This window comes from Ovis canadensis, chromosome X (genome assembly GCF_042477335.2).
Source record: "Ovis canadensis isolate MfBH-ARS-UI-01 breed Bighorn chromosome X, ARS-UI_OviCan_v2, whole genome shotgun sequence".
Lineage (NCBI taxonomy): Eukaryota > Metazoa > Chordata > Mammalia > Artiodactyla > Bovidae > Ovis > Ovis canadensis.
The window spans coordinates 50,300,181-50,312,634 of NC_091727.1; the positions used below are offsets into that span (position 1 = coordinate 50,300,181).

Below are 12,454 nucleotides of genomic sequence, written 5' to 3' on the forward strand. Positions count from 1 at the left end.
TAAATAATAGACTGTTTTAATTATTGTATCATTTTTATATTATTTAATGTACATAAAGATCTCCCAAAATGTAACTTTATTTTTTCTATGATTTATGGAAAAATACATGAACAATGTGAAAATACTAAAAATTGCTGACTGAAATTTTCCCATTCTCCTTTTATTTTTATCATAATTTTATTAGTTTTTAATTAAGATAATCTATTTGTTTAATACTGAGTGTTTTAGAAGTAAATTGGAAAATAGAAAATAAAAAGCATAGCAGCCATCTTGACCAAGAAAGCAGTCAAGATGTAGAAGAATAAGGAATACCACAGAATAGATAAGATATCATAGAAAAGTTGACAGTAAAGAGAATGTGCTGGGAATTTAATTATTTTTCACATTTCCCCTCAATCCTCCCCCCTCATTCTTCTGGTATTTTCACACAATAAAGAATGAGTGAATGGTAATTCTTAGGAAGAAGCTCATACTTTGATACCAATTTTCCTGATGCTTGGAATTACTATGAAACCTTTACTGAAAATTCAAAATTTACTAGATCGCAGTCATATAGAACTAACAGCAAATGAGAGAAAAACTTTATTGGAAACTTAATGGATTTATAAGAATTCAGTTATACAGCAAAGACTGAGTGTCACCAAAAGAGAGCATTGACTGGCTGCTGCAGGACCACCACACAGGCATTATTTGCTTTGATGAGGTCACCACAATCCAGGCTGGGGTCTTCAGTTTTAGAGATCTACTGGTCATGTCCCAGAATCCATCCAAATACAGGAGGTGAAATTTTGATGATTATATCATAAGACTGAAAGATATAAAAGAGGGCAATTTATTCATTTATATTGAGAAATGTAATAATCATCCAGATTAGATATGTCTCTTGAGAAGGTAACATCCTACCTTTCCTTCTAGATTATAAGAGAAGCAAAATTATTAGTGTATTTCTTCATAAACATTAAATCAAAGTCATAAGATGCTGATAACGGGCATCTTATTTATACCTGATGTAAATTTGCCTGCACAATGAAGATTTATCTGACACATAGACCAGATGTCTCCATTACCCAAGGCATTTTTCCCTCAGAAAAGTTCGAGGATGTCTACCTCTGTATTACTTATTTTTTTTAGACTGCCATAATTGATCAACTGGCCCCATTATGACCCCATTACCCATCAACACGTTCTTTTATTCTCCAGAAAATCTGTATTTATTTATAGAAATAATACATGTTTATAATTGAACAGTATATAATTCAAACAACATAGACAAAATTATCCTTGTCACCAAACTTCTACTTTTCTTCAGTTTTATTTCTAAAAGAAATCACAGGTATCAGTTCTTTCTAAATCCTTTTCTATGCATTTAAATGTTCATAAAGATAGTACTTACAGTAATATAAAATTTAGACAGTTTGAATATAAATTAGTTCATTCTGCAATTTGTTTTAATTTACTTTAACCCACTTAATAAAATATCATGATTTTTCTTTATCAAAATATATCTATCTACATATTTCAACAGCTCACAATATTATACTGCATGACAGAACAGTCATTCCTCTCTCAAAAGGAATTTCTATCTTTGAAATTTTTCTTTATAATAAAAAAGCATATTTGTCTATATGTAAGAATTTTCCCATAGACTCCATAGTTAAATTATGTGTCAAAGAGTACACACTTTTTAAAGTTTTAATGCTGCTAATATAAAAATACACACTCTCATAACCAGTGTATATATCACCACATCCTCCCTAAAACAGATTATATAGATTTTTGATTGTTGCAAATGTGATGTGCTAAAAATGATATCTTGAATTATACTTCTATGATTAATAAGGAAGTTAATTAATGATCATTATTGGTCATTAATATTTTGCCTTCTAAGAACTGTCTGTTCCTTGAACATTTTTCTATCAAGTTATTTGTATTTCTGTGTTATAATAAAAGTGTTTTAAGGACTCAAATCAAGATGGTGGAGTAGGAGGATGTGGCCCTCCTCCCATGAACATATCAAAAATACATCTACAAGTGGAAAAAAATTCTCACTAAAAACTAACTGAATACTAGCAAAAAGACTCCTGAACAATCAAGGTTGTAAGAAAGATACATGAAGAGTTGGGTAGGAAGGGAAATGATCAGATTAGGACTTGTGCCTCTGGGAGAAGATTCAGAGGAAAACAGAGACTATACACGTATAGTCTATTCACTGGAGACTGTGTAGTTTGAGCAACATACTAGATGACCCACCCCTGGGGTCTGACAAATGGAAGAGCCCCCTTGGCTGATTGGAGGCTCAGTGGGACTAACAAGAGGGCTGTGGGAAGCCTTGACTCTTTGTGATGAGCACTTGAATGCTTGCTTGCTCCCAAACACTGGCAGGAAAGGTTGAATTGAAACCACACAGATTGTTGACTCATTTCCTGTGACCAATCTGGTGTGTGCCCCAGCCTGAATCAAGCAAACACTCTAGCCCCATTTGGCTCACACTGAAGCTCCCCACTAAAGCAAAAGCAGTCAGAAATGAAGAAAGAGCTCAGCTATAAGATGCCACAGTGACTCAGACACTAAGCATGTCTGAGCAGGGACTGGGCAACCATTGTGGTTGATAGCACAGATAGCACATCACAGGAAGACCAGATTATTGAAAGTGGCCAGACTGCCATACCATACTCTGTGCACTGACCCTTGTTCAGTACCCACACCATTACCTCTTGCCCCAGCACTGCTCTTCTCTGGGGCTAAGGGAGCCTGTGTGGAAAGCAGAAGAATACACACTTCAAGGGAACTGAAGTACTTCAGACTCAACCCTCAGGGTTTCTGTTCCAGCAACCTGAGATCTGACCCAACCCCTAATAGGGTGGGGACAGTCACTGAACAGAGGGAAAGTCCCTCCTCACATCTGCCTTCTGCCCTAGCCCGACTCTCCAGCCCCATCTTCTACCATGATGATAGATGCTAGCATACCCTGAGGAGAGATGTGACTTGTGTTCATATCAAATCTAGCTCTATCACCAAAGTTACTGGTCACACATAGACTCACATATAAGGACATCCCTTCAAGATAATTGATTTACTTAATTTCATAGAGACAGAGAAAAATAAGCAAATTGAGAAGACAAGAATTTTTTTCAATTGAAAAAGAAAACAAGGAACCGATAAAATAGAAATGAACAATTTACTAGATAAAGAATTAAAAGCATTAGTAATAACAATGCTAACTAAATTAGATAAGAGAATAGATGGGCACAATGAAAATTTTAACAAGGAAGCAGAAAAAAATATATATATATATATATAAAATCAGTCAGAAGTAAAGAATAAGGTTTCCTTAGTGACTCAGTGGTAGAGTATCCACCTGCCAATGCAGAAGACATGGGTTTGACCCCTGGTCTGGGAGGATCCCACATGCTGCAAGGACGACTGAGCTTGCATGCCACAATCACTGAGCTTGTGCTCTAGAAACCAGAGCCACAACTGTTGAGCCCACATGCTGCAACTACTGAAGCCCATCCACCCTAGAGCCAATACTCTGCATCAAGAGAGGCCATTAAAATGAGAAGCCTGTGTACCATAACTAGAGTATCCCCCACTCAACACCACTAGAGAAAAGCCTATTAAGCAATGAAGACCTAGCATAAACAAAAATAAATAACTGAATTTTTTTAAGAAGTAAAAATAAAATAAATAAAAAACACACTAGAAGGAATGAACAGCAAACTAGGTGATACAGAAGAATGTATTTAGAATAGAAATCAGCAGCACAACACAACAGGAAAAAGAAAAACAAATTAAAAAAAATGGAAACTGATTAAGAGATTTTGGGGATAACATCAAGCATACAAACACTCACATTATAGGGGTCCCAGAAAGAGAAGAGATAGATAAGGAGGTAAAAATGCATTTAATAAAATTATAGCAGAAAATTTCCCAGACCTGGAAAAGGAAAGATATTCAGGTATAGGAAAACAAAGATTGACCCCAAACAGACCCACAGCAAGACACAGTCATAATTAAAATGGCTAAAGTCAAAGATAAATAATTCTAGGTCACGGAGTGAATGAAACTGTTGGAAGATCTTGCTGGAGGCCCCTTCTTTCTCTCTATCCCAGGAATATGCATCCACTTGTGATCCCTCCACTAGAAGATCCTCCAAGGATACGGTCTTGTGAGCATAATATGTTTCTGGGACTATCTGGATGATCTATATACAAAACTGAACCCAATTAAAACCTTCATATACATTATAAAATTCTGGCAGCCAGTGTGGTCTATTCATCATGTAGTGCCCAAAACAAGCCTCATATGTACTGCCAAAGTGACCTTGATAAAGGCTATACAGACGGCTGACAAAATGACAGAGTGGAGGACATCAGCAACGCCTTCTCATTAAAACACGAAAATCACAGCTAATTGCTAAAGAACAATCGAGAAAAAAACACAGGAATCTACCAAAAATTGGTACCCAGTATCCAAACACAAAATAGAAGTGGCAATGAGACAGAGTCAAAGTCCTGAGCCTCACATCAGGATTCCCAGCCTGGAGTTCTGTCAACAAGAGAAGGAGACCCCAGAGAATCTGGCTTTGATGGACAGTGAGGGTGATCACAGGAATTCCATGAGACAGGAAGAAAGAAAAACTGCACTATTGGAGGGGGAAAACAAGACCCTGTGAGTATCAGGACACATGGGCAAAAATCAGTGACCTCATAAGAGACTATATCACACCTACCTGTTAGTATTGGAGGGTCTGCTGTGGAGCTGGCGGTGGCTGTCACTCACTGCAATGACAAAGACACTGGTAGACAACAGTTCTGGAAAGTACTCATTGGTACAAGCCTTCCTGCAGAACACCGTTTTCTACTCAAGACCTAGCCTCACCTAACAGCCTGTAGGATTCAATGCTGGGATGTCTCAGGCCAAACAACCAACAGGGAGGAAATAGAGTCCCACATATCAGCTCACAGGCTTGGTAAAGCCTTCCTGAGCAGAGCTCTGCCAACCAGAGAGACAGGACCCAGCTCCAACCACGAGCAGGAAGGAACCAGATCCTCTCACCAAGGAGCCTGCAAAAGCCCCTTAGACAGCCTCATCCAACAGAATGTAGACAATAGAAGAAAGAAGTACAATCCAACAGCTCGCAGAAAAGAAACTGCAATCACAGAAAGTTAGACAAAAAAAGATGAAAGAGGAATATATCCCAAATGAAGGGAGGAATATATCCCAAATGAAGGAACAAGATAAAACCCCAGAAGAACAACTAAATAAAGTAGAAATAGGCAATATGCTGAAAAATAATTCAGAGTAATGATAGTGAAGATAATCCAAAATCTCAGGAAAAGAATGTGGAGGTACAGATTGTGAAGATGCAAAAAATGTTTAACAAAGATGCAGAAGGACTAAAAGCAAACAAAGGAAACTATAAGCAAAGTGAAAAGGCAACCCTCAGAATGGGAGAAAATAATAGCAAATGAAACAACTAACAAAGGATTAATTTCTAAAATATACAAGCAGCTCATACAACTCAATACCAGAAAAACAAACAACCCAATCAAAAAGTGGGAAAAAGACCTAAACAGACATCTCTCCAAAGAAGACATACAGATGGCTAACAAACACGTGAAAAGATGCTCAACATTGCTCATTATTAGAGAAATGCACATCAAAACTATGAGATATCACCTCACACTGGTCAGAATGGCCCTCATCAAAAAGTCTACAAACAGTAAATGCTGGAGAGGGTGTGGAGAAAAGTGAACACGCTTTTACTGTTGGTTGGAATGTAAATTGATATAGCCACTATGGAAGATGACATGGAGATTCCTTAAAAAACTAGGAATAAAACCACCATACGATCCAGCAATCCCACTCCTAGGCATATACCCTGAGGAAACCAAAACTGAAAGAGACAAGTGTATCCCATTGTTCACTGCTATTTACAATAGCTAGAACATGGGAACAACCTAGATGTCCATCAACACATGATGGATAAAGAACTTGTGATATATATACACAATAGGATATTACTCAGCCATAAAAAGGAATGCATTTGAGTCAGTTCTAATGAGGTGGATGAACCTGGAACCTATTATACATAGTGAAGTGAGTCAGAGAGAGAAAGATAAATACCGTATTCTAACCGTATTCTAACACATATATACAGAATCTAGAAAAATGGTACTGAAGAATTTATTTACAGGGCAACAGTGGAGAAACAGACATAGAGAATAGATTTATGGACATGGGGAGAGGGGGAGGAGAGAGTGAGATGTACGGAAAGAGTAACATGGAAACTTACATTACCATATGTAATAGAAAACCAACAGGAATCTGCTGTATGGCTCAGGAAACTCAAACAGGGGCTCTGTATCAACCTAGAGTGGTAAGATGGGGAGGGAGATGGGAGGGAGTTTCAAACGGGAGGGGATATATGTATACCTATGGCTGATTCATGTTGAGGTTTGACAGATAACAGCAAAACTCTGTAAAGCAATTATCCTTCAATAAAAATAAATAAAAAACAAAGAGATGAACAATACAATAATTAAATTAAAAATATACTAGAAAGAATCAATATCAGAGGAACTGAGTGATAAGAACAGAAATGCAGTGAGCTGGAAGATAGAATGGTGGAAACGACTGCTGTGGAACAGAATAAAGAATGAGAAAAAGATAACGACAGTCTAAGAGACCTCTAGGACAACATTAAATGTATGAGTATTGGCATTATAGGGATCCCAGAAGGAGAACAGAGAGAGAAATGACTTGAAAAAATACTTGGAGAGATAATAGCTGAAAACTTTCCCCACATGGGAAAGGAAATAGTTACCCAGGTACAAGCAGCACAAAGAACCTCAGGCAGGATAAACTCAAGGAGGAACAGAGAGTTACATTTTAGTCAAAGTGACAAAAATTAAAAACAAATAAAAGATATTAAAAGCAACAAAGGCAAAGCAACAAATACCATACCAGGGAACTCCATAAGGTAATCAGCTGATTTCCCAGTAGAAACTTTGCAGGTTGAAGGGAATGGCATGGTATATTTACAGTGATGAAAGGGAAGAACCTACAAACCAAGAATATTCTACCTAGCAAGATGCATATTAAGATGCAACAGAGAACTCAAAAGTTTATAGACAAGAAAAAGTTAAGAGAATTCAGCAAAACCAAACTACATTTGCAACAAATGTTAAAGGAAATTCTGTAAATAGAAAAGTCCACTACAAAAAGTAAGACCATTACAAATGAAAAAGTTGATGGATAAAGACAAGAATAAAGTTAGGAAATTAACTACACAAAAATATGATATAAAAACAAGCAATTGTGAGGGGAGAGTACAAATGCAGGATACTGGAAATGTATTTAAAATTAAAACACAAACAGAATGACCATCATCAAAAAAAAAATCTACAAATAATAAATGCTGGAAAGGATGTGAGAAAAGGGAACACTCTTGCAATGTTGGTAAGAATATACATAAACTGATACAGCCACAATGGAAAAAAGTATGTGAGATCCTTAGAAAACTACAATATGACTCAGAAATCCCACTACCAGGCATATACCCTCCTGCTGCTGCTGCTGCTGCTGCTGCTGCTGCTGCTGCTGCTAAGTCGCTTCAGTCGTGTCCAACTCCGTGCGACCCCATAGATGGCAGCCCACCAGGCTCCCCCATCCCAGGGATTCTCCAGGCAAGAACAATGGAGTGGGTTGCCATTTCCTTCTCCACATGAAAGTGGAAAGTGAAAGTGAAGTCACTCAGTCGTGTCCAACTCTTAGCGACTCCACGGACTGCAGCCTACCAGGCGCCTCCATCCATGAGAGTTTCGAGGCAAGAGTACTGGAGTGGGTTGCCATTTTCTTCTCCACATATATCCTGAGAAAACCACAATTCAAACAGACATCTGTACCCTAGTGTTTATTGCAGCACTATTTACAATAGCCAAGACATGAAAGTAACACAGAAGTAAATTGACAGATGAATGGACAAAGAAGTCGTGATACGTATATACAGTGGAATATCACTCAGCCATAAAAAGGAATAAATGTGAATCAGTTGAACTGAGATGGGTAAACATATAGCCTGTTACACAGAATGAAGGAAGTCAGAAAGAAAAAAACAAACAAACAAATATCATACAGTAAACCATACATGTAGAATCTAGAAAACAGTACTGATGAACCTATCTGCATGGAATGAATTGAGACACAGATGTAGTAAACAGACTTGTGGACAGTGGGGGAGGGAGAGAATAGGACAAATTGAGAAAGTAGCATTGACACATATGCAATACCATGTGTAAAATAGATAGCTAATGGGAAGCTACTATATAACACAGGGAGTCCAGTCTGGCACTGTGATGATCTAGAGGAGTGGGATGGGGCATGGGGTTGGAGGGAAGCTCAAGAGATAACACACACACACACACACACACACACACACACACACACACATTGCTTCAGTCATGTCTGACTCTTTGTGATCCTATGGACTATAGCTTGCCAGGCTCCTCTGTCCATGGGATTCTCCAGGTAAGAATATTGGAGTGCACTGCCATGCCTTTCTACAGGGGATCTCCCCCACTCAGGGATCAAATCCAGGTCTTCTGCACTGCAGAAGTTATATATATATATATATATATATATATATATATATATATATATATATATATATAGTTAAGTCTCATTTGCATTGTTGTATGTTAGAAACCAACATAATATTGTAAAGCAATTATCCCTCAATTAAAAAATAAATTAAAGACCAATACTTTGAAACAATCCCATTTATATACAGACTGCTATATTAATACTTTATGGTAACCACAAACTGAAAATCCATACTAGATATACATACAAAAAAGAAAACAAACACTATAAACACAAAACTAAGTTTAATCATCAAATCAAAACAGAAGAGAACAAAAGAGGAAGGGAAGAAAAAGGCCTACAAAACAAATTGAAAAAAATTAACAAAACTAACAAAATGGCAATGCAAACATATATATTAACAAAAGGGTGGCAGAAACATACATATCAATAAATACCTTAAATGTAACTAGATTAAATGTTCCATCAAAATACACAGACTGGCTGAATAGATACAAAAACAAGACCCACATATATGCTGTCATAAGACAAAATAAACCTTAAAATAAACTGTTACAAGAGACAAAGAAGGAAACTACATAAAAATCAAGGGGTCAATTCGAGAAGACTGTAAATTGAAAACATATACGCACCCAACATGGGCTTCCCCAGTGGCTCAACATAAAGAATCCACCTGCAATGCAGAAGATGCAGGAGACCTGGATTTGATCCCCGGGTGGGAGAGATCCCTGAAGAAAGGCATGGTAACCCACTCTAGTATTCTTACCTGGAGAATCCCATGGAGGAGCCTGGCAACCTACAATCCATAGGATCACAAAGAGTCAGACATGACTGAAGCAACTGAGTATGCATGCATGCACCCAACATAGAATCCCAATGTATGAGGCAAAAGCTAATAGCCATTAAACAAGAAGTCAACAGTAACACAATAGTAGTGGCACTTTTGTCTTTAACATCCCACTTTCATCATGGAAGATCAGTCACACAGAAGATCAATAAGAAAACACAGGCTTTAAATAACATATTAGATCAGATGTATTTAATTGATACTTCTAGGATATTGCATCTAAAAGCAGAGGGATACACTTTCTTCTCAATTGTACACAGAACATTCTCCTGGATAGATCACATCTTGGGACCCAAATCAAGCATTGGTAAATTTAAGAAAGTTGAAATCATTTAAAATATTTATTTTATATATAAGCTAATTAAAAGTGTGATGGTTTTGTCATATATCAGTATGAATTAGCCATAGGTATACATGTGTCTCCACCATCCTGAACCCCCTCCACCTCTCTTCCAACCCTATCCTTCCAGGTTGTCACAGAGTACCACCTTAGGGTGGCCTGCTTCACACATCAAACTCACACTGGTCATATATTTTACATATTGTAATATCTATGTTTCAATGTTATTCTCTCAAATCATCCCACACTCTCCTTCTACTACTGAGCTTTTGCACAAAAAAAAGGAAACTATAAGCAAGGTAAAAAGACAGCCCTTAGAAGAGAAGACAATAATAGCAAATGAAACAACTGACAAAGAATTAATCTCCAAAATATACAAGCAGCTCATGCAGCTCAATACCAGAAAAATGAACAACCCAATCAAAGGTAAGCAGAAGACCTAAACAGACATTTCTCCAAAGAATACACACAGATGGCTAATAAACACATGAAAGGATGCTCAACATCACTCATAATTAGACAACTGCAAATCAAAAACACAATGAGGAATCATCTCACACTGGTCAGAATGGCCATAATCAAAGTTTATAAACAATAAATGATGGAGAGGGTGTGGAGAAAAGGGAACACTTTTACACTGTTGGTGGCAATATAAACTGATAAAATCACTATGGAGAACAGTATGGAGATTCCTTAAAAAATTAGGAATAAAACTGCCATATGACCCAGCAATCCTGCTACTGGGCATATACGCTGAGGAAATCAGAATTGAAAAATACATATGTGCCCCAATGTTCATTCCAGCACTATTTACAAAAGCCAGGACATGCAAGCAACCTAGATGTCCATTGGAAGGTGAATAGATAAGGGAGTTGTGGTACATATACACAATGGAATATTACTTAGTTATAAAATGGAATTCATTTGAGTTAATTCTAATGAGGTGGATGAACCGAGAGCCTATTATACAGAGTGAAATAAATCAAAAAGAGAAAGACAAATACCATATATTAACACATATATATGAAATCTAGAAAGGTGGTACCGATGATCTTACTTACAGGGCAGCAAGGAGACACAGATGTAAACAAAGGTCTTTTGGACTTAGTGGGAAAATTGAAATTTTATCAAGAATCTTTTTCTGATCACAGAATTATTGAAATTAGAAATCAACTGCAAGGAAAAAGAAACGGTAAAAACTACAAATACATGGAGGGGAATCAATATACAACTAAACAACCAATGGATCACTGAAGAAATCAAAGAAAATTTTTTTAAATACACAGAGACCAAATTAGATCATTCTGGAGAATGGCATTGAAACATGTATACTATCATGTAAGAATCGAATCACCAGTCTATGGCTGATGCAGGATACAGCATGCTTGGGGCTGGTGCACGGGGATGACCCGGAGGGATGTTGTGGGGAGGGAGGTGGGAGGGGGGGTTCATGTTTGGGATCGCATGTACACCCGTGGTGGATTCATGTCAATGTATGGCAAAACCAATACAGTATTGTAAAGTAAAATAAAGTAAAAATAAAAATTTAAAAAAAAAGAGAAAAAAAATAAAAAATAAAATAAAATACACAGAGACAAAAGAAAATGAAAGCACAGTTATCCAAAACCTATGGGATGTGGCAAAGCAGTTCTAACAGGGAAGTTATATACAACCTTACTTCAGGAAACAAGAAAAATCTCAAATAAACAGCCTAACCTTATGCCTAAAGATACTAGGGGAAGAGAAAAAAACAAAACCCCAAAATAGTAAAAGGAAAGAAATCATAAAGATTAGAGAAGAGATCAAAGAAATAGAGATGGAGAAAACAATAGAAAAGATCAATGAAACTACAATCTGACTCTGAAAAGATAAACAAAACTGATAAACCTATAGCCAGATTCATCAAGAAAAGAGGGAGAAGGCTCAAATCAATAACATTAGAAATGAAAAAGGAGAAGCTACGATGGACATCACAGAAATACAAAGGATTATAAGATACTACAAGTAACTGTAAGTCAATAAAATGGACAACCAGGAAAAAATGGACAGATTCTTAGAAAGGTAGTCTCCCAAGACAGAACCAAGAAGAACTAGAAAATACTTATAGACCAATCACAAGTACTGATATTGAAAGTATGACTTTAAAACTTCCAATGAACAGAAGTGGTTTCAGAGGTTAATTCTATCAAACATTTATAGAAGAGTTAACACCTACCCATCTGAAACTATTCCAAAAATTTGAAAAGAAGTAATACTTCCAAATTCATTCTATGAGTCCACCATCATCCTGATATCAACACGAGACAAAGATAACACAAAAAAGATAATCACAGGCCAATATCAGTGATGAATATGGATGCAAAGATTCTCAACCAAATACTGGAATCCAAATCCAACAATACATTAAAATAATCAGACACCATGATGAAGTGGAATTTTCCTCAGGGATACAAATATTTTTAAATATTGATTTTGCAAATCAACCAATGTTATATACTGTATCAATAAATTGAAAAGCAAAAACCATATGATCATGCAAAAAGATAGAGAAAAACCTTTTGACAAAATTCAACACACAATTATGATAAACTCTCTAGAAAGTGGATATAGAGGAAACCTACCTCAACATAATAAAAGCCATATATGACAAACCTACAGCT

The 12,454-nt window shown here is 36.7% G+C and overlaps 1 protein-coding gene across 3 annotated transcripts in view; it reads right to left on the reverse strand.

The window, feature by feature from the left end:
• Positions 1–569: 569 nt before the first annotated feature.
• Positions 570–12,454, reverse strand: part of NBDY (negative regulator of P-body association) — a 62,961-nt gene continuing 51,076 nt past the window's right edge. Inside the window, exons 3-5 of one of the 3 annotated variants that reach the window (XR_011446130.1) lie at positions 9,240–9,403; positions 4,733–4,781; positions 570–808 (exon numbers count right to left, since the gene is read on the reverse strand). The gene's annotated coding sequence lies outside the window, so the exon portion shown is untranslated. The remainder of the gene's footprint in view (positions 809–4,732; positions 4,782–9,239; positions 9,404–12,454) is intronic. The other 2 variants (XR_011446129.1, XR_011446128.1) reach the window with 2 other exon arrangements.